Source organism: Pan paniscus, chromosome 1, assembly GCF_029289425.2.
Source record: "Pan paniscus chromosome 1, NHGRI_mPanPan1-v2.0_pri, whole genome shotgun sequence".
Classification (NCBI taxonomy): Eukaryota; Metazoa; Chordata; class Mammalia; order Primates; family Hominidae; genus Pan; species Pan paniscus.
In genome coordinates this window covers 145,342,287-145,363,228 of record NC_073249.2, presented here as the reverse complement: position 1 = coordinate 145,363,228, position 20,942 = coordinate 145,342,287, and the positions used below count along the sequence as shown (strand labels likewise).

The window sequence follows — 20,942 nt, the reverse complement described above, 5'->3', positions numbered from 1 at the left end:
ATGGTTCTGTTAATCCCTGCCTTCTATCCCAAGTAGACAGTAATCACAGTAATCAGTGATTACAAAAGATAAACTGCTAACTGATAGAAAAGGGAAAAAATTACAAAAAGAAAAGCTTCATTGTAAGGATTTGATAAATGAGCCCTTGATACCTAATAACTTCAGGATTTGCCATTGGTCAGAATTAGGAAGTCCAAGGACAAAATGTTTGAAGCTCCTGCCATATTGATTATTGGCAGAGCAGAGGTAAATTAAGGGGAAAATCCAAGGAGTATCATAGGGTAAGGTCAAAGGATAGCACAGATGGAAGATGCAAGTCAATGCCTTATATTGCAAGATTGTTTCTCAGGAAGGAATGAATAGGATTCAAAATGATGCCCAGAAATGCCCTTACTTTTGTATAATTCTTAACAATTTGCAAAACCTTTTGTAAAGCTAGAATCTCATTTGATCCTCATGACAGCCATTTTATAGCTGAAGGTGTAGAGAGGTGATGTGGCTTTCCCAAAGTAACACCGTAAATTTCAAAGCTAGGTCTTTAATAGAAATTAATTTCCAGTGATTTTTAACAGAACATCAGGCTGTTCTACCAGCCCAGAGTGCTTTTGGGGACTTATTCACAGTGGAAAAATTCTGTTACAAGCCGAAGAGGTGTCAGTTTATGTTGTAAAGTAAAAATCAAATGGCAGATATTCACAAAGCAAAATAAAGACAATTTCTCATCACAGGCTTTGTAGCTCTAAGAAGCTAACAGGAGTTTTCACAACACAAATGGCTAATGTTAGCAGCACGCCGAGTTGGCAGTCATGTCGTCTGCCTGATCAACAATATGCCATGCTGTTCGAGATTTATCCTGTTACAATTCCTCTGGGTAAAGGTATCATTTCCAAAGTGTCCCTATCAGAAAGTAAATAGAATTTGTAATAAAAGCCAATAGAAGAGGTGGGACCATATATGCTTTCCGTTCTACCCTCTTTACAGAAAAAAAAAAAAATTCATTACTGCCTATATTCAGATGATTAGTGTCCCAAGCCAAAGCTCCAGGAAGGGAATCTAGAGTCAAAACAGGAAGAACAAGTTTGGGTGTGAACTCCACAGGGAAGCCTCAGGCTGAGACATGATGATGTCATGGGCTTCAGGAGGGGCTTTGAAGTCAGACCCAAGGTTGAAACCCAGCTCTGCCTCTTAGAAGATGTACTGAGACTCATTGAGCTTCATTTTCTATGCAATGAGGATGAAATTCTGATCCTGCAAGTTGATGTAAGGATCAGAAATAATACATGTAAGTGTGTGTCACATAATAAATCCTCAATAGGTGGAAACTAGAATTTTTGGGTCCCAGATGCTTGATGGGAAATGGGGCACACAGTAATGTTGAAAGCCCTAAGGACAGGTTTTTCCTCTTTTCAAGTCTGCTAAAGACTAGCCCTGACACCAGGTCTTGCGGAAGGTCTGTGTATCCAACAGGCCAAGGACTCTTTCAGAAGACAGCTTTTGTTGAGTGTCACCTTGAGTCCCCAAGTGTAAGGATTTATTATACTTTGATTTGTACAAGTCCTCCAAGATCAAAGATGGATTCTGAATGTTAGTTGTCAAGTGAACAAACGATTGTGGAAATATAAAAGCAAAGCAATGCATGTTGCCTTAGGAATAGCTCATTTGCAAAATCTAATATGCTATTACATTGACATATTTCCTCATTTCATCTATTAAATCTTCCATTTTAGTAAAACTAGTTTGTTACAACCAAATGCTGTGATTATGTGCACTTATGTATACATCATAAGTGTATAGTCTGCCTATAGTGTCTAAAGAATGCTGGGTCTGAGTTGAAAAAAATAGGAAATTAAGATCTAGGTGTGAATGAACAGCCTCTGCATTTAAATATCTTTCAGTATGACTACCTTCTTAAAAATACTTCTGAAACATACAGCTTTTTAAAATTTTAGTTCTTCTAGCACATCAATCAATCAATCAAACTGTAAGTTGTTCTTTTAAGAACGTCCATTTGGAAAACTTATGGAAAATAGATCCCATGAATTGAAATACTCCCCAGATTAACTGAAATGTATTAGTGGGAACTGCTTGTGAGATATTATATTGGAGGTAAGGAATCACTTTCCTGTTCCCTGAGTTTTTGTTCTCATCTTCCATCTAGGACTTGGCCTATTTTATTTGAATCTGCCTTTATTTGGCCTGGGAAAAAAATGTTTATGTAAAAATTGACCCCTCTCTGGCTCTTGCAGCAGCTTGTTTGTGGTATAGATGAGTGTGCTGGTTCAAATTCCTCTGTTCACTGTTGACTAAGACCTTGAAGAGTTCTTCAGGCTCCACTAGGCCCGAGAAGAGTCTATTGAGAGTCTCAGCCTTTTTCTTCCTGCCAAGTTACTTTTTTATTAGGTAGATAAACTCCTGAATTGTTGAGAAGCAGCTGTTTGAAGAAGGATTTGGCTGATTCTCATGAGGTTTCTGGGTGCATGAGAGATATATTTTCGTCTGGGATCCACTGGTCCCGAGCACAGTTAGACCTGGATGACCTCTCTTTCTTGCTCTATAAAGGTTTCTGGAATGTGGTGGAAATGCAGCACTGCTTTTCAGGGAAAGCTGCAGCCACTCAATCAATTTCCTTTTCCTTTCTGTCTCCCATCTAAGTGTGGATCTCTCTCCATAAATGTTAGTCTTTAAAATTAGGATTTCAGGTAATTTGATGTTTACTAGATGAATGCTAACCACGTAGAGTATATGAAACTTTACTTAGAAAAAAAAAAAAAAAACAGAAAAGAAAGAAAAAGAACCCCCCAAAAAACCATGAGTTCTGACTAAGACTAAGCCTGGTCAGATACATGAAAGGGTTTAAGCTGTTAATTTTCACATATTGCTCAAGTAAGCAAAACTAAAAGCATTTAATTTCTCTAATAATCTCAGACATGGTTTTCTTATAATGTACTACACAATCTGTATTGATTACTCTGTCGGTGAGATACACATTTAATAAACATGTATTCCAAAGTGAAGCATAAAATCAAAGTTTAAATTACTATTCTTGAAAGCCACTTTTTCCCCCAGTGTGTCAAAACAAAATGATTGGGAGACAACAAAGACTTACATTTCAATTGTTTCTTGAGAAACTAATTGATAATAGGTATTAAGATGAAGAGGGCATTTACAGACAGCAGAAGAATAAATTCCATACTTTTTCAAAATATGTTAGTGTAGAGATGACTTCCACCCAATCATTTGGGAACAGAAAAGAGCTTAGCTGGAAGTTGTAAAGGAAGAATAAATTTTTAGTGTTTCTGAAAAACACATAAAAATTTTCAGTATTATTTAAAAAGTATTGAATTGATAAAAAATTAAATATCAAATCTTGATCCACTATATATGCCATTTATATATGCATATAATAAAGATTAGATTATAAGCTTTTAGCATTATTTTTGCAAAGGGCATTATTTACATATAAGAGCAAATTTCTTTGCCAAATTTAAGCACCCGGTTTTTGAACTTTTAGTGTCTCCCAAAGCAGTATTTGCAGCTATGCAAAAATTTTTCACATCTTTAATGCTCTTCAGAAGAGGTCTATAGAAGGCAAATTGTAAATGTGTAAAGTGGTAAATAGAAGGGGTGATTCAAAGGAAAAGCAAATTGACATTTGTAGTATTAGAGGGTACTGTTGTTTTTGATTTGTTATATGCCTTAATCTGGCATGCTATTTCACCCTTCATGACACACATCAATACCTTCTTTATGTCTGGCTATTACCACTCATTTAAAAATCTATTTTACATGATTCTTTCAGCCAAAAAAAGACCATAATGACACAGAATACAGCATGTGCTTCATAAATTCTGTAAGAATCAATACTTTGGCTGGGAATCTGTCAGTCTCTCAAAGTTATGCATCATTAAACTTTACTGTTATTACAGTGGACTCTTCCTCAAAGTTCAGTAACTTGCTCATAATGGAGAAACGCTTTTAAAGCCAGGAAAGCCAGAGAGAGGCAAAAGCTACTAGCAGTGGGATATATACCTGCAGATGATGCTTCATTTGCAAAATGCAAATAGAACCAACACTGTTTTGCTTATGTATGGGCAGGTAGTTTATAAACTTCAGGTTCCATTTATCTAAAGGCCCTGTAGATGATATCCACACAAGTTTGGAGAATATGGGAAATATTCTACTGACCAGATTTCTCCTGCCTTCTAATAATAACCTCTGATAATTCCAGCAGTCAGGTTAAAAAACAGATGACAGCTGGATTCTTCACCCATTTTACACTACTTTCTGGATTAACTTGTAATGAGAACATGAGAGGTATTTGTTGTTTGTCATAATGACTGGTTCCAGGAGACACTTACTTTTCAGCCACACCTGTAGGGATTCCAGCTGTAATCATGGCACCTGTGAATGGCCTCGTCAGCATCAAAACCAAATATTGGCAGAGTGCCACTTGTGAGTTGTCTCCTGGTTTCACCCCAGTCTCATCAGTCAAGATCTCACTATTCTTCTAACCATATGAAATACATGAGGTTCCCAGAACTGACTGAGCTCTTGCTGCTGGGTTCAAGGCCTTGGCTTCCGTAGTTCCTTTCACCTGTTCTGCTATTTCCCCTCTTAGCTATTACTTTCTCTCTTTTTTTTTTTTTTTGGCAAAAAAACACTTTTGAATGTAATAAAGAAATGGCAATAACTGGTACATACATCAATTCAAAATATTTTCACTAAGCACCAAATAGAATAGTTCCCAATCTTTTCACTAAGAACCGCTTTGCAAGAATGCCTAAAACTTAATCAGTTTATTTAGGCTTTTAGTCAAGAAATATAAAGCTGCCAATCAGAGTTTCTAATGACCATGAGACAACCAGGTTAACAGCCTTGAGGTCATATTATATGAGCTTTTAAAAGCTTTGTTTAACCTATACATTCTAACTAAGGGGATTTGTTGGTGTCAGGCTGGTAATCACAGGTCCATGTTCCAGATACCATATACACACACAACAAAAAGAGAAAGACTATATGATCCCTGTATATTTAAGGGAAATAATGTCTGATTCTCACAGGTGTACAATTAGTGAGGGGCAGAGAGACAGGTGCAAAGCACTAGCCTACAAGGGAGAACCAAGCAAGGGCAGCAGAAGAGATAAAAGTCCTGTGCCCTTGGGGTGCAGCAAAATGGGTGCCGGGAGGCTCCAGGGAACAGACACATGAGTGGATGTCAGTACATGTGGGAAGGGGCCTTCAAGGCTGAAGAAAACAAAATGAGCCAAGGCACAGAGCCACAGGAGTACTGCCAGTCAGAAGATAGTGAAGCATTTGTCCTGGGTAAAGGGATGTGATCTAATAAGATCTAGTAAGAGACTGTATAAAACTCAGAAAACCTCACCCAGTGAGAGCCAAATAATGCTGGTCTCTATTTCTTTTCTTTTTTTTTTTTTGAGATGGAGTTTTATTCTTATTGCCCAGGCTGGAGTACAAATGGCATGATCCTGGCTCACTGCAACCTCTGTCTCCTGGGTTCAAGCGATTCTCCTGCCTCAGCCTCCCAAGTAGCTGGGATTACAGGCACCCGCCACCATATCTGGCTAATTTTTATATTTTTAGTAGAGATGGGGTTTCACCATATTGGCCAGTCTGGTCTCGAACTCTTGGTCTCAAGTGATTCACCTGCTTCGGCCTCCCAAAGTGCTGGGATTACAGGCATGAACCACTGTGCCCAGCCCTGATAGTCTCTACTTCTTAATAGCAATTCGACAGAGAATTTGAGACGACCTGAAAAACTAACAAGAAAGCAAAATATTCCCCAAAGGCGGAGGTGTCACATGCTCTTTGTGGAGGTTAAGTAGTCAATGATCACTCTGCAGCCCCTCCTCACCCTCACTGCGACACCCCAGTCTCTTGGAATCAAATCCACTGGCAATAACCTTCCTTAATGGAAAATGTTTTCCCTCCCAAAATGTAAAACAAAAATAATACAAGCAAGCAAAACTCAAAACAGAAAGGGATGATCAGAGCAAGCTTTAGCCCCTTGTAGCTCACTTATGCCCCCATTGTCACGCTACTGAAAACTGTGTCTGCCCCCATTAAACTGATTCATTACTGCAGAATGAATGGCAAAATTTAGCGTATCACTGCTCCTACTACATCCCTGAAAAAAAAAAAAAGTAAACACCACACAAAATATAAACTTACCCCGAAAAGAAATCAGCATCAACCTAAGGATCCTACTGTAATATTACTACACTAACCCAAGACATTTTAATCCTCTTCTGACTTATTTACCAAAAAATACTCATTCTGAGAGCTCTGGAAGCATTACAAATATTGTATTAGATTTTTCTTCCTGAGGTAGTTTGAAGTCTTGAAACAAGAGCAAATTTACATATTTTTCTACACACCACTGAGGGGTAATTATCATAAAAGGCCTACAACCAAAATCCTCATCCCCCGATTCTCAGGCTGTCACAATTTTTTTTTTTTTTTTTTTGAGACAGAGTCTCACTCTGTCACCCAGGCTGGAGTGCAGTGGTGTGATCTTGGCTCGCTGCAACCTCCACCTCCTGGGTTCAAGTGATTCTCCTGCCTCAGCCTCCCGAGTAGCTGGGATTACATGCATCTGCCACCACATCCAGCTAATTTTTTGTATTTTTAATAGAGATGGGGTTTCACCATGTTGGTCAGGCTGGTCTCGAACTCCTGACCTCGTGATCCACCCACCTTGGCCTCCCAAAGTGCTGGGATTACAGGCGTTAGCCACAGAGCCCAGCCTATAATTTTTCCTTCACATCAAACAATGGAAAACACACATAAAAAGATGAAAAGTCATACAAAAATTAAAAAACAAGCAAAACCACCATTAAAAAGAAACTGTGTTGTCACACTAACAGTCTAAACTTTGCTAAAGACCAAAAAAAAAAAAAATTTTTTTTTACTTGGCTTATCCAAGCTACAGACATTTTATAAAGTACTCAAGAAATTAATAGCTTATAAAAATAGTGGAACATTTTCCAATGACATCATGAAACCAAAATCACCTCATTCTCTGGCAAAGAGTTCTTCCAAAATGTCAAGTCTACAAGAAGGGATGTAGGCCAGGCGCGGTGGTTCACACCTGTAATCCCAGCACTTTGGGAGGCCGAGGCGGGTGGATCACGAGGTCAGGAGTTTGAGACCAGCCTGACCGACATGGTGAAACCCCATCTCTACTAAAAATACACAAAAAATTAGCCAGGCGTGGTGTCGTGTGCCTGTAATCCCAGCTACTCGAGAGACTGAGGCAGAGAATTGCTTGAACCGGGGAGGCGGACTCCGTCTCAAAAAAAAAAAAAGAAGAAGAAGAAGAGATGTGTGGCAAACCTCACGCAGCAGCCCACTCTCAGGCTGACCACCTTTGCCTGTTGTTCAGGTTGGCTTCAGAGGTGCAGGGATGTTGGCAGATGCCTTCTCAAGGTAGGCCAAGGAGTCCCGAGGGATACCGATGCTGGCCGGCTTTTCAAGCTGAACGTTGATGTCCTCCAGCACCTGGTGCCAGCGGCTCAGCTTTATCAAGTGCTTCTGGACTTCTTTCCACTGTAACTCATTCCTTAGTTTTGAGACATCCTCTTTGATAACCTGCTCTGGTTTCTGGACAAATAACTGCAATATTTTTTGTAAGAAAAAGCATTCTGGTGACAGAGCAAGACAGACAGAAAGAGAGAGAGAGAGAGAGAAAAAGAAAGAAAGAGAGAAAGAGAAAGAAAGAAAGAAAGAAAGAAAGAAAGAAAGAAAGAAAGAAAGAAAGAAAGAAAGAAAAGAAAGAAGGAAAGAAAGAAAGAAAGAAAGAAGAAAGAAAGAAAGAAAGAAAGAGCATTCTCTCTTTCTTTCAATATCCAGAAACTTCTGGCTACACTGAGCAGTAACAGTTTGAATGTCTTCCTAATCAGTGCAGTTGACATAGTCCTGACTCACCGGAGAAGTTAAGCATGCATCGCAGGATAACTCCAATTACTCCGCCGAAGTACTGTTAGAAGGTCTCAGAGCACGTGGAGCTGTCTGAAGAAGCGAAGTCTGGCCCCGGAGGGCCAGTAGGGGCCCCTGTAGCTGCCTAGAGAACATACCCCCTAGCGGAGCTGCTGTGGCTTGAATGGCGTGGAAGGAGCCCACTCTTAGCTGTTACTTTCTGTATAATCTCTGAATATTTGTGACATTCTCTGGGAAGTCCTCCCTGATCACCTTACATTGAGGAGGGCGCACCTCTGTTCTGGCGAGCACCTTGTTTTGCCCTACATAATATTTGTACGGTAATGAAATCGCCTGTTGAATGTCTGGCTTCTCTATAACAGTGAGAGTTTCAGCAGGGACTGCATCTATTTCCCATTGTACCCCATCACACAATTCAGTGCCTGGCACACAGTAGGTGCTCAAAAAAATCATCAACGAATAAATGAACGATGTCTTCCATGTGCAAAGTAGAAGTAAATACTAGAAATCTCAAAGAGGCATAAAATTTAGCTCCTATTCTGGAAGCGTTTACAATAAGGTGGGAAAAACAGTATGGACATAGGTTTTTTATAAAGAAGGAGAAAAGGAACTAAGAACAAATATAAGAACATTAATAACAAAAATTATTTTCATTAGCTGCAAGAAAGTAATAGTTTATTTGTGATAATACTAAAAAAATTATTTCTCACATGAATCAGTAAGAAATAAACAGTCATTTGAATGTCAGAATCATATCAAATTACAACACCTTTCACAGATGTTCTCCCTTATCTGTGGCTGAAACGTCTCACCCACTGGTTTGTTGACAATGCCTTCAAGGCCATATTGCTACATGGGAGAATTTGAGTGCAGACATTCCTTCATATTCATTCTTCATGCAACCTTTCAGCTCCAGATATTTGCAAATTTTGCCTCAGCTATTGAAATTTGTTATGGAAATAACAATGAAAAAAAAAAACCTTGATTCCCACTTCTTGAATGAGTGTTTATACAATAAAGTGTTTATAATAGTACCTGGTACCTGGTTAACTTTCAATACATGTTTGTTATTCTCATTTCATACCCCTTGATATCTTTAAATTCCCCTTTCTAAGGCACTGAATCTAAACCTGAAAGCAAGTACAGATGGAAAAGAAGAGCGATATAATGAACCTTGCACCAGGTTCTTGGACTGTGTCATGCATGCATTTAAAATTACAGTTCAGAGTGCAGGCATTTGAACTGGCTCACAAACAATAAAGAATTGTGCCTGGTCTGGGTCAGGTATAAACAAGCTGGAATCTGGCATAGGTAGGATGTTCACTAGTTTGGTGTTCTGGTTGTGTGCTTTCTCTTATTCCTGTAATCTTCACCTCCGATTTTTTCTGTCATTCTGTAAGGAGACTTAGATTTGGTCATCTTCCCACCATATGCTAAGTCTAGCATGGTGGGCTTTGGAGTCAGAAATTCCTGAGTTTGGACCTGACCTCACCATTAGCCTCTCTGAACTTCCTTTTCTTTATTTGTAAAGATGGAATTAATAACCAGTCCTGCTTTCTTTAAAATATCTTAAGGATAAATACTAATTAATATAAAATTAATGGTATAGGTATACTCTAATCTTGGTGAGAGAAACAAGCTCCTCTAAGTAGGTAACTGATTAGTGTCAATTGTGATGGATATAAATACGATGAAGAATTGGTATCATGTACAGTTCAATAGGGCTCTAACACATCACAGTACGTGGTCTGTGCCCAATAGGCTATGCTCCATGTTTTTTTTTTTTAATGTTCCTACCACACGGTTTTGCAGTTGTTCTGAATTCAATATGTATTTTTGAATCAAATAGAATTTATAAGAATAAAATATAAGCCCTAAATAATGGCAGGAATATTCTCCTATAACTTTAGTGTCTTATTATTATTCAAATAATAATTTTCAACATTGCTGAGTTTTCTAAGTTTATGTAGAAAGGTTTTGGAAGAGTCTATCAATAAAACTCAAAAAAGTATTGTAGAAAAGTAATTTTCTGACCCAGTGCAGGTGTTATGTTTTTCATCTCTAGGGAGTAATGTTTGATTATATTTTATTTGGTTCATCCAGGGGCATTATGCCAGGAGCATCTTCAGATTGTGTAGTACCTCACACGGCCACCACATCTAAGGGGCATTATGTACATCATAAACATCTTTAATAGTTTAATATTAAACATCTTTAATAAACATCTTTAATACTCTACCTTTGGACTTAAAAAATTGTGTATTTATTATGACAGTTTTTCAGCAATAGCAGCTAAATGTCTTCTTCTTAAAAGATCAAAATATTATGATAATTTACTGACAGAAGAAAGTAAAAGGCCTCAAAGAAGAGATACCTTTTTTTAATCCAGACAAAGATACCATAGAGGCTTGCAGCTGCCCTGTCTTCACAATGCCTAACAGTGATGAGAGACAGTAGGATGTTAATAAATGCTTGATGAGTTAACAATGAATAAACAAAACATTTCAAAGAGTATGGGTATTGTGAAGGATTATGACAATAAAAGACAGTATTACAAACAGCCAAGAACACAGACACTGGAGTCCAAAATACCTGATTTCAAGTGTTGGTTCTGTGGCTCACTGTCTGTATGTCTTGAATGAGTTACTTATCCTTTCTCTGCTTCATTCTCCTCATTTGTAAAATAGGAAAATTATAGCCTCCATTTCACAGGGTGGCTGTGAGGACTAAATGAGTTAATATACATCGAATCCTTAGTGCTGTATCCTGTTCAATAGCGGCCTAGAGCATCATATTCCACAGTCAGCGTCCAATAGGCAACAGCCTCTATTTTTAAAATAGAGACTAAACACACAATTTTGCACATATGTGTTGAGAATTCAACACATCTTTTTCTGTTGAATAGAACTGATGAGAATAAGAAAATTGTGGAAATACACTCTTAAAACTTTAGAATCTTATTATTGTTCAAATCAAGATGTGTTAGATAAATGCCTCATCAGTGAGGATGATCGTGGTGAAGAAGGAAGAGAAGGAAGTGGAGGAGGAGGGGGAGTGGGCCGCAGAAGAGGCAAAGACAAAACACTGGTCATTCGGGAATCAGTAAAAGTTAATCCTCACAATGGTCTGCAAGTCCCTAAATGGTCTATCTGCCCCACCGCCCGGTCCTCCAGACACATTCTTCTCTGACCTGTCCCCCTTCACTCCCCCTTTGCTGCCTCCATTCCAGTCATTTTTGCCTTCTTGCTGTTCCTTGAATGCAGCAGACACAATCCTGCCTTAGAGATTTCAGTGAAGCTATTCCTTCTGCCTCAAATATTTTTCCTCCAGATGTTTGTTGGGATGATTTCCTCACCTCCTTTGAGTTTTTGCTCAAAAGTCATGTTCTCAGCTTAAGACCTACCATTACCTCCTCTCTAACACCGTTACCCTTCCTCCACAGCACACACTCTCAACATCCTTACGCTGCTCTACTCTTTCTTTTCTACTTGGCTCATTTCACCTTCTAACACATATATTCATTATGCTTATTATTTATTGTCTCTCTCTGTTTATCTGAGCTGCCCTCCCCCACTAGAATTTAAGCTCAAGATAGTGGGATTTTTAGTGATTTTGTTCACCGATATAATAACTCCCGGACCTGGAACAGTTCATGACCTATAATAGGTGCTAAATACATATTACTGTAAGAATTCTCTTTTTTATATATTATTTTCTCTCTTGCTATAATATTTTTCTTTCAATTTTTTGTTTTGTTTTGTTTTGTTCTGGTTTTTTTTGTTCTTTTTTTTTTTTTTTTTTTTTTTTTTTTTTAGAGGGAGTCTTGCTCAGCCACCCAGGCTGGAGTGCAGTGGTGCGATCTTGGCTCACTGCAACCACAATCTCCCGGGTTCAAGCGATTCTCCCATCTCAGCCTCCGGAATACTTGAGATTACAGGCACCCGCCATCATGCCCGGCTAATTTTTGTATTTTAGTAGAGACAGGGTTTCACCACGTTGGCCAGGCTGGTCTTGAACTCCTGACCTCAGGTGATCCACTGGCCTTGGCCTCCCAAAGTGCTAGGATTATAGGTGTGAGCCACCACTCCCGGCCTTTTCTTTCAGTTTTAATCATTTTGCACTGATATCACTTTGATTATAGGATTTTCATGAAACAATTACTGCTCTATGTCCTGGCCCACATCTAAAATGAGCAAAGAACAAACATACAAAACTTAGAAGAGCAAGATTCTGCTTTGTTTCGTTGTTATTCTCAGCCAAAACTTCATGCCTTTTGGGGCAACTGACAAAAAACAAAAGTTAGCATCATTTATATAAAAACACTCCTGACTCAAATCTTTCTTTAAAAAGCTAAAATACTTTAAAACTCTAATTTTTAAGGTAAAAGACAAGGGCATAAATGGCTTCTCAAGTAACCCAATCAACATTTACAATCATCAATACATAGTTCTGGTTGCAAGGAAAAGGACAATTTTATAAATAATAAATAGAAGATAGGGATTATATGAGTAGGGAAGGGAAACTAAATTGTGCGAAAAGAGGCCCTCAAGGAAGAAAGTGGATAGTTAAAATATAGATTAGTTAAAATTGTTTGAGGCTCTTCCGTAGCTGAGAAAGGTGATTTGATTAAAAACACCAGTAATTTTGTTCCATATGTAAACTGACAAGTATGTCTATAAATCCACACCACCCACCCGTATTTTCATTTAAAGGAAAACTAGGAAACAATTACACCCAGATTGTGTATGTTTAATGTACTAAATTACTATCAAATGAAGATTGAGACATTAACTTTTTCTCTAATGCAAACTTTTTTTATGTGTCAATTTAAAATATTCTTATAAATGTAAGTAAATTTTATTTGTTTCTACTTAGCCTAAAATAAGAAATTGTATAGCCTCAGCTGGAAAATGTCAATTACACAGTCTTTGTTTCTTTGCAACTACTTCCCAGTAGATTTTTCTATTATTTAAAATTTTAGCAAATTTAATTTTTATTTTTTATAAACTGTAAGATTCTTGCAGTTTTTTTAAAAAAAATTGATACCAACATTCAGTAACTATTAGGAAATATTTTTTGTATTTACTACCTGTCTAGTATTTAGAGAATTGCTTTCCCTATTTTGGATTAATCATTGTTTAATTTCTAAATCCAAGGGATTAATATATAAAACCTTAAATATTAAAGAAAAATTAATTATGTTCATTATTATTTCTATAATATTTCATACAAACCCATAATCTTAACAAGCATTTCATTCATTTATTCATTCGCCCATTCAACAATATGTCTGTATTTCTTTATTACCAAAGCTTGACTTTTTTGACTTTGATTTGTGAAAGCTTATTGCTAGGTGGATGCCATATTGTGCCTGGTGCTGTGATACATTGTATTTAACTGTCAATATCTATAAACATTTCTCAATATGACCTGTGAATGTTAGACTGTTTACAGTATTTCCTGCAATTATCTCTTCAGAAATGTGACAGAGGAAATGGGCTCGTGTCACCCATAGGATTTGAGAAACGTCTAGTGAAAATCATTGTAACTTGGCTTCAATTTGTAAGACATTACACATCAGTTATTACCATGCACTTAGATTATTTTTGTCTTGTAAAATATTTTAGGATGGTTTTTATTGCTCTTCTTTGACAACCTTCTGGTGTCTGTGTCACTATTATTTCCATTTTTAACGGAGTTCTTTGATTACTTAAGGGATAGGCCAACATTTGGGGTTAATTACCAAACTCCTTTGTTAGAAAGCATTACCTAAAAGAGGAAGAAAGAGAGGAGATAAAGAAAACTGAAGTTCAAAGAATGGGGAATAAACAATGGACTTGTTTTATTTGTCTTATTAATATGGCCTGTATGATGTAGATGGCATTATTTTATATGTACTTTGGTGAGTTACAAGGTAGACAGAAATATAACAGAATTTTACAGCTAAAAACTCACTCTTTTTTTGTCACTCTTTTTTTGTTTTTCAGTGAGGAAAGATCTAAAAGGAAAATAAAGTTCAAGTCTCCTAACTCTCATGCAAACATTTCTTCTATTTCTCACATTAAATCTCCATCCTGCCTACAAGAAGCATAACATCTCAAAACAGGAACATCATATATAAATATAAGTACTGAATTTCCTCTTCCTGTACAAACATATATGTGCATAAGCAAAAATTTCAATTACACCCAAAGACACATAGTTGTCATAGTTAACACTTTCTAAGTGCCTACTAGGTACTAAATGTTTTGTTTTGTCTTAATCAACTCATTAATAAAACACACACACAACTCTATAAGGTAGTTTAGTGTAGGTAGATTCTTTTACAGATGAGGAAATAGAGAACTGAAGAGATTAAATAATTTCCTCCTTATCTTAGAGGTAGTAAAAGGCAAATCCAGACACAGCCCAGATGTTTCTAACCCCAAAACAATGATCCCAGCCACTATGTGTATATTCATAGTCACTGATGTCAAATCCTTTTTCAAAATTAAGTGTGGATGGTGGGAAGTGCGTTGTGTACATAAAGGGTAGATGAAAGGAATTCTGTTAAAGTCAATGCACTAGTGACACATAGCTGTGTAACAAATTACCCCCAGAACTTAACAGCTTAAGGGAACAAACATATTATCTTGGGTTAGGATTGGGCACAGCTGAATTGGGTTCTCTAAGTCAGGCCTCTCATGAGGCTGCTATCCAGGTGACCACCAGGGTTGTAGTTATCTCAAGGTTAGACCGGAGGAGGATCCACTCCCAAGCTTATTCACATAGATGTTGACAAGATTCAGTGCCTCATGGGTTGTTGGACTAACGGTCTCATTTTCTCATTATCTATTGGCCGGAGCCTCCCTCAGTGCCTTGCCACATGCACCTCTCCTTAGGGCAAACCAGAGAATGGCATTAGATTCCATCAAGATGAGCAAGGAAGAGAGCAAGTGAGGGTGGACAAGACAGAAGCCAGAGTCTTTTTATAGTCTTATCTCAGAAGTGACATCTCATCTCTTGCCATATTCTGTTCATTAGAAAAATGCAAGTTACTAGGTCCAGCCCATGATGAAGGGGAGGGAATTATACATGCATACCAAGAGGAGGGGATTTACTGGGAGCCACCTGAGAAGCTGCCCACCACAGTCAAGAAAGTGTTCTCAGAGGATATTGAGGACTATGTTCAGTTGACTCTAGTCTATATGTCTGGCTGCAGAAAATTTCCTGAATGAATGTCTTATGGTAGCCTCCATCCTAATTCAGGCAGAGCCTAACATTAGCCAGAATGAACATGCCAACCTCCAGCACTGTCTGAGAGAAGCTGTAATTCTGATAAGGAGTCATCTAGCACAAAATTAATTTCTTTCAGAGTTAAATTTTCATTTCAAATATCAAAAAAGTCAGTGGATATAAATAACTATTTTTATATAATATAGTGGCAAGAAGGTGGGTTCTGAAATCTCCTGACCGCATTTACAGATACATCTCAAAGACAACAGCTGTTTGAACACAGGCAACTGAGGCTCTTAACCTATTAGAGACTCAGTTTCCTGACTGTGATTCAGGGACATAGTGCTACTATGAAGTTTAAATAAGATGACGTATGTGACAGGATTTTGTTAACTAGAAAGTGCAACATACAAATACAAACTTTGCACTCTCCTTAGCTACAGAACAGGATAGAATGTGAAGAACAGCACTTAGCATGCTATTTCACTATCTTATTAGAGCAATAAATATCTTTGGAATATGGATGATGAATGAACTGTGTTGTTAACAATATTCAAAGCACTATGAGTATCCACATTTGTTGTTGATCTACTAAAGAGAAAAAAAGGATTCCCAGGCAGTTTTGTTTCAAAGAGGCACTTGTGTTTTTGAACTGCTTGCCTTGACCACGCTGCAGAGGTTTTGAGGCAATGCTCAAGCTTTCTGCCGCATTGAAAACTTCTGGCAGCATGGGCTTCCCTCAGCCATTTTCCTTCATTTCATGCTGCCCCTAGTTAAAATGTTCCTGTTGTGTGTGTGTCTTTGACTTGAGAGAAAACATTTTCTCATATCATGTAAGAACTACATGGAGTGGAGGCCGCTGATGGACCAGAAACGCACATTAGCCTTTCTTCTTTAGTGGCCCAGATTGAAATCTCATCTGATGTTTTCCCATTAGAAATGAGATGGTGAGATATTTTCTGGGAAGTGATTTAGGTACACTAAAACAATCTATAAGGATCTATTGATTAGAAGTAGATGACTCAAACTTGATTTGTGTGCACTGAAGTACCTTGGAAGGTGATGCGATTGACAGGCTATGTGGAATAGATTTGGGACTGGAATAGTTAAGATACTGCAGCTTTGCAGAGGGGTACAGAAGCAGAGGAGTAATTTGTGGAGAACTATAAATGGAGGAAGAAAATATAGAATTTAGACTACAGAAAGCACATATTCTATTTTTAGTAATATATCTATAAATTCAAACAAACAAAACAAGGAGTTTTCATACAGAGAGTTATAAGAAGAAGGAAATTCCAGGGTGTTCTATAAACTTTGAAAATATATTCAAACATGTATTGGTTCCTGCAAACATGTATTGGTTGCCATTAGGTTGTTCCTGATTAGTTTTTGTCCACCACATCGTTTTAAAATAACTTCACAGCAGATAATAATGGTATTACGCCTCTAACTAGAATCAAACAAATAAACAAAACCTGAATCCAAATGGCCTGTTCATAATCTTATAGTAGTCCATCATAGTTGAGACCGGAAAATAATAAAGTGATGATTTATACTTGAATAATGTGGTTAAAATGTAAATTAACGTAATAAGTCAAACTCTAGCCAACTCTGAAAATGCAGGAGTCTATTGAAAATTTTGCATTCATTATATTCTGACTTCCTCCCCACTTTACATGGAACTCTATTCCACAAATTTACTTGGAACTGAAATCATCATATAGGCAATATTTAAGATAATATGATATTAGGTATCTCCCAGGTACATTTTGCCTGGGACAAATCTTCCCTCTGCTCCAGGCAAATATGAATATGCCTTACAGGAAAGCCTAAGAAAGAGAGAACAGGAAAAGGGTGACTTCTTTGAGCCTAGCTGGTGACTCTATTAAGCTAAATGTTATCCTTAAAATATTTTACTTATTTTATATAAATAGGAAAGTATGATCTGATAGCATTTTATTTATTCTGAAAATATTTCTCGATATTTCAGTTTGAAGAAATTTCATAATTAATCATGATGTTAAGGCAATAAAGACATTCAATTATATTAAAAATCATAAATTTGAAACAAATAAATTTAACTTTCATCTGAGCAGCTCAACTTTTCACAAACTAGCTAAATAAATCTTGTAGTATCTGTATATGCAAATTACTTCAAGGGGCAGAAATTCTCTAGTATGCTTAACTTACAGCATTTAAAAATAACATAAAGATTGATCTTTTTAGACATTATTAACAATGTGGGGATCAGAGGGGCATGAGCTAACAGCTAAGATAATTGCTGTGGAATCAGCTGTTCTTTCTGAAGATCTAGTCATAAATTATCTAGTCCTGCACTGTTCAACATAGTAGTCACTATCAACATATGCCTATTTAAATGAATTAAAATAAGCAAAATTTAAAATTCAATACTTCAGTCACACTAGCCACATTTCAAGTGTTCAATAGTCACATACACCTGGTGGCTACAGCATTGGACAACACAGGTATAAAACATTTCCGTCATCACAGAAAGTTATATTGTACAGCACTGAATTCTCCCTCCCATTTGTGTGTCCCTATGTCTGATCTATATCATGGATAGAATAAGGAAAATACGTAGGGCACTCAGTACTTATCCGAAATGCTGAAAATAAGATAGAACTTATCTTCCTCTTCAGAAGTTAATGAACACAAAACACTTCGTGTCCCAAGATGTTCTATTAAGCCATGAAAGTTACAACAAAATTAGGGGTGGAAATACTGAGAATTATATATTAGGTTCAATGAAGCACTAAAATATACTTATCAAGTCCCCATTTGTCCGCTGTGTTTGGAATGAAGTAAGTGGAAAAGAGCATAAAAATGTTAAAATGCTTTTTACACGAAACAAACAATATTATGAAAGGAAATTCTTAATGTGTGTAAAGATTAAAATATTGTTGAAACAAACTAGCTGATAGAGTAGAATGGGCTTCACTCTATTGGGAAAAAGATATTTTTTCCTCTATGATTCCAATAGTTTATTCCTGCAAGACTTAAACTGAATGTGTTTAAATGTTCAAGGTCATAAATAGCAAGATAAGTCATAGTATTTCTTTGTATCTGAGAACTTACATGTATTGCATTACTGTAATACTTTTTTTTAAGTCTGCTTGCCCAGTTTTTTCTAATTTTTTCTGTTGGTTGTACGTTGAAATACAATGGCTTCGAAAAAAAATCTAGAATTCTGAAACCTCAAAATTAACCATTAATATGATGGCTAAAATAGAAGGCAGATTTTCTCTTTAAAAAATTATATAGTGGTGTTTTCCACTGTTAAAAAAAGAAAACTGAAGGAATGGCTTTTCTTCCATGCAATGTATTTCTAGAAAGAGGGATCATTGTCTCTGAACTTTCTTGACCTTAGCCTGTTCTGTTTTGCTAAAGTCATTAAAATGATTAGAACCTCAAGGAGGGTTACAGTGTTATATTCTTTTTCTCTTTTTAAGTTACTCTGAGCTGAATCAACCAGGTTTAAACCTTGCACATCTAGCTTTTCTGTCTGCCTGGATGAGTTTCTTCAACAGATTCTCTGAATATGCGTTAAAAAACATAAATCACTGGATTAAACTTGTAGAGAATGATGAAAGCTAAATTCGTGTATATACATGTGGCAGGACAAATGTACCCTTTTATTATTTAACCTGAATGAAAGCAATAAATTTGAAACAGATTTAACTGATGATATTGGTAATCCACAACAGATTTTGTAAGTGTTTTTGAATGAACGTTGGTTTTGTTCAATAATCCCTTGGATTAAAGAAGGGTTAGATAACTCAAACAATCTGCAAAGAATCATATTATTTTGCTATTTATCTTTTATTTTTACCAAAAAAAATGATATGTATGGTTTAGACTTTAGCAAATTAAACCAAAAACTGAATTATTCAATTCATTTTTTAAAATTTGTGGCTAGGATTACCCAAGAACATTTTTACCTATGTTCTTGGATAGCAGCCTGTTCTCCATCCTCCACTGTTAATACATAGTGTTATGTAGCAATAATACGGATCTTATTTTTAGGTAGACTGACAATAGCTTCTCAATTACTTGCTTTGCTGATCTATCGCATCCCCTTTAGGTCTTCCAAATTTTATAAACTTTAAAATGTAGAATAAAAATTCTTTAAATTTCCTCTGTATAGCCACTTATTTCCCTACCTCACCCCCTGCCCACATTCAAATAAAAGGTTTGAAAGAATTATTAGGTGGGTACTGGTATTCAGTTCTAATAATAATTAAAAGTGCATAATTGTTTGTTTATTTAGCAATTACTAGATGGTAGAAAGTCTCTTCATCCATTATCTCATTGAATTCCTAACAAAAACACTGTGAGACAGAGACAATTTTTTCCCCATTTTTCCATGAGCCAATTAAGTTACATGATAAATTAATATACCCAAGGTCACACATCTAGCAAGTGGCAGATCCGGGGTTCAAACACACCCACATCCATACTAGTTATCTATTGCAGCATAACAAATTATTCTAAAAAGTAATGGCTTAAAACAGTAAACTTTTATTACCATAGATTCTGAGTCAGGAATTAAGGGATGGCTTAGTTTGTTGGTTCTGGCTCAAGGTCTCTTAGGAGATTGTCGTCAAGATGTCAGCATGTAGGCCAGGTGCAGTGGCTCACTCCTATAATCTTAGCACTTTGGGAGACTGAGGCAAGAGGACCACTTGAGGCCAGGAGTTCGAGACCAGCCTAGTCAACCTAATGAGACTCAGTCTCTACATAAAAGAAAAAAAACTTAGCCAGGCATGGTGGTGCACATCTGTAGTCCCAACTACTGGGGAGGCAGAGGTGAGAGGACTGCTTAAGTCTGTGAGTTCAAGGCTGCAGTGAGCTATGATCATGCCACTGCACTCCAGCCCTGATGACAGAGCCAGACCTTGTCTCTAAAAACAAATTTAATTTAAAATTAAAAATTAAACCAAAAAAGATGTCAGTAGAAATGTCAGCCATCTAAAGGTTTGACTGGGGCTTGAAGGTATGCTTCTAAGATGCCTCACTCACATGGGTATTGGCAGGGTGCCTAAGTTTCTCCCTGGCTGTTGGCAGAAAGCTCAGTTTCTTGCTCCATGGACCCTTCCAAAGAGCTGCTTGAGTGTCCTCTTAACGCATCTTAACCAATTCTTTCAAAGCAAAACAGAAGTCACAACATCATACTCCCTCAGAAGTCACTCCAAAATTTCTGCAATATCCTATTGGTTACACAAATCAGCCCTACACTACACCCTACACAAATCAGGGTGACACTACACAAGGAAGTGATTATCAAGGAACAGGGATCACTTGGACCATCTTGGAACCTGGCTATGTTCCCAGCACAAAATATATTATTAGAAAAGTTAGACAGTCTTGGTTTTTTTGTCTGTACTTACTGAATGAAGAAACTGCACTGAAAAGCTATATCCAACTGTAATTGCTACTCATTCATATTTTTAACATGGAGGATATTACATTTGTTTGTTTGTTTGTTCATTTGTTTTTGACATGGAGTCTCACTCTGTCACCCAGGCTGGAGTGGTGCAGTGGCATGATCTCTGCTCTCTGCAACCGACGCCTCCCAGGTTCAAGCAATTGTTGTGCCTCAGCCTCCCAAGTAGCTGGGGCTACAGGCGTGTGCCACCACACCAGGCTAATTTTTGTATTTTTAGTAGAGACGGGGTTTCACTATGTTGGCCAGGTTGGTCTTGAACTCCTGACCTCGGGTGATCTTCCTGCTTCGGCCTCCCAAAGTACTG

The 20,942-nt window shown here is 37.2% G+C and overlaps 1 protein-coding gene across 26 annotated transcripts in view; it reads left to right on the top strand.

The window, feature by feature from the left end:
- Positions 1-20,942, top strand: part of ADGRL2 (adhesion G protein-coupled receptor L2) — a 681,918-nt gene that overhangs the window by 238,974 nt on the left and 422,002 nt on the right. The gene's annotated exons all lie outside the window — the stretch shown is intronic.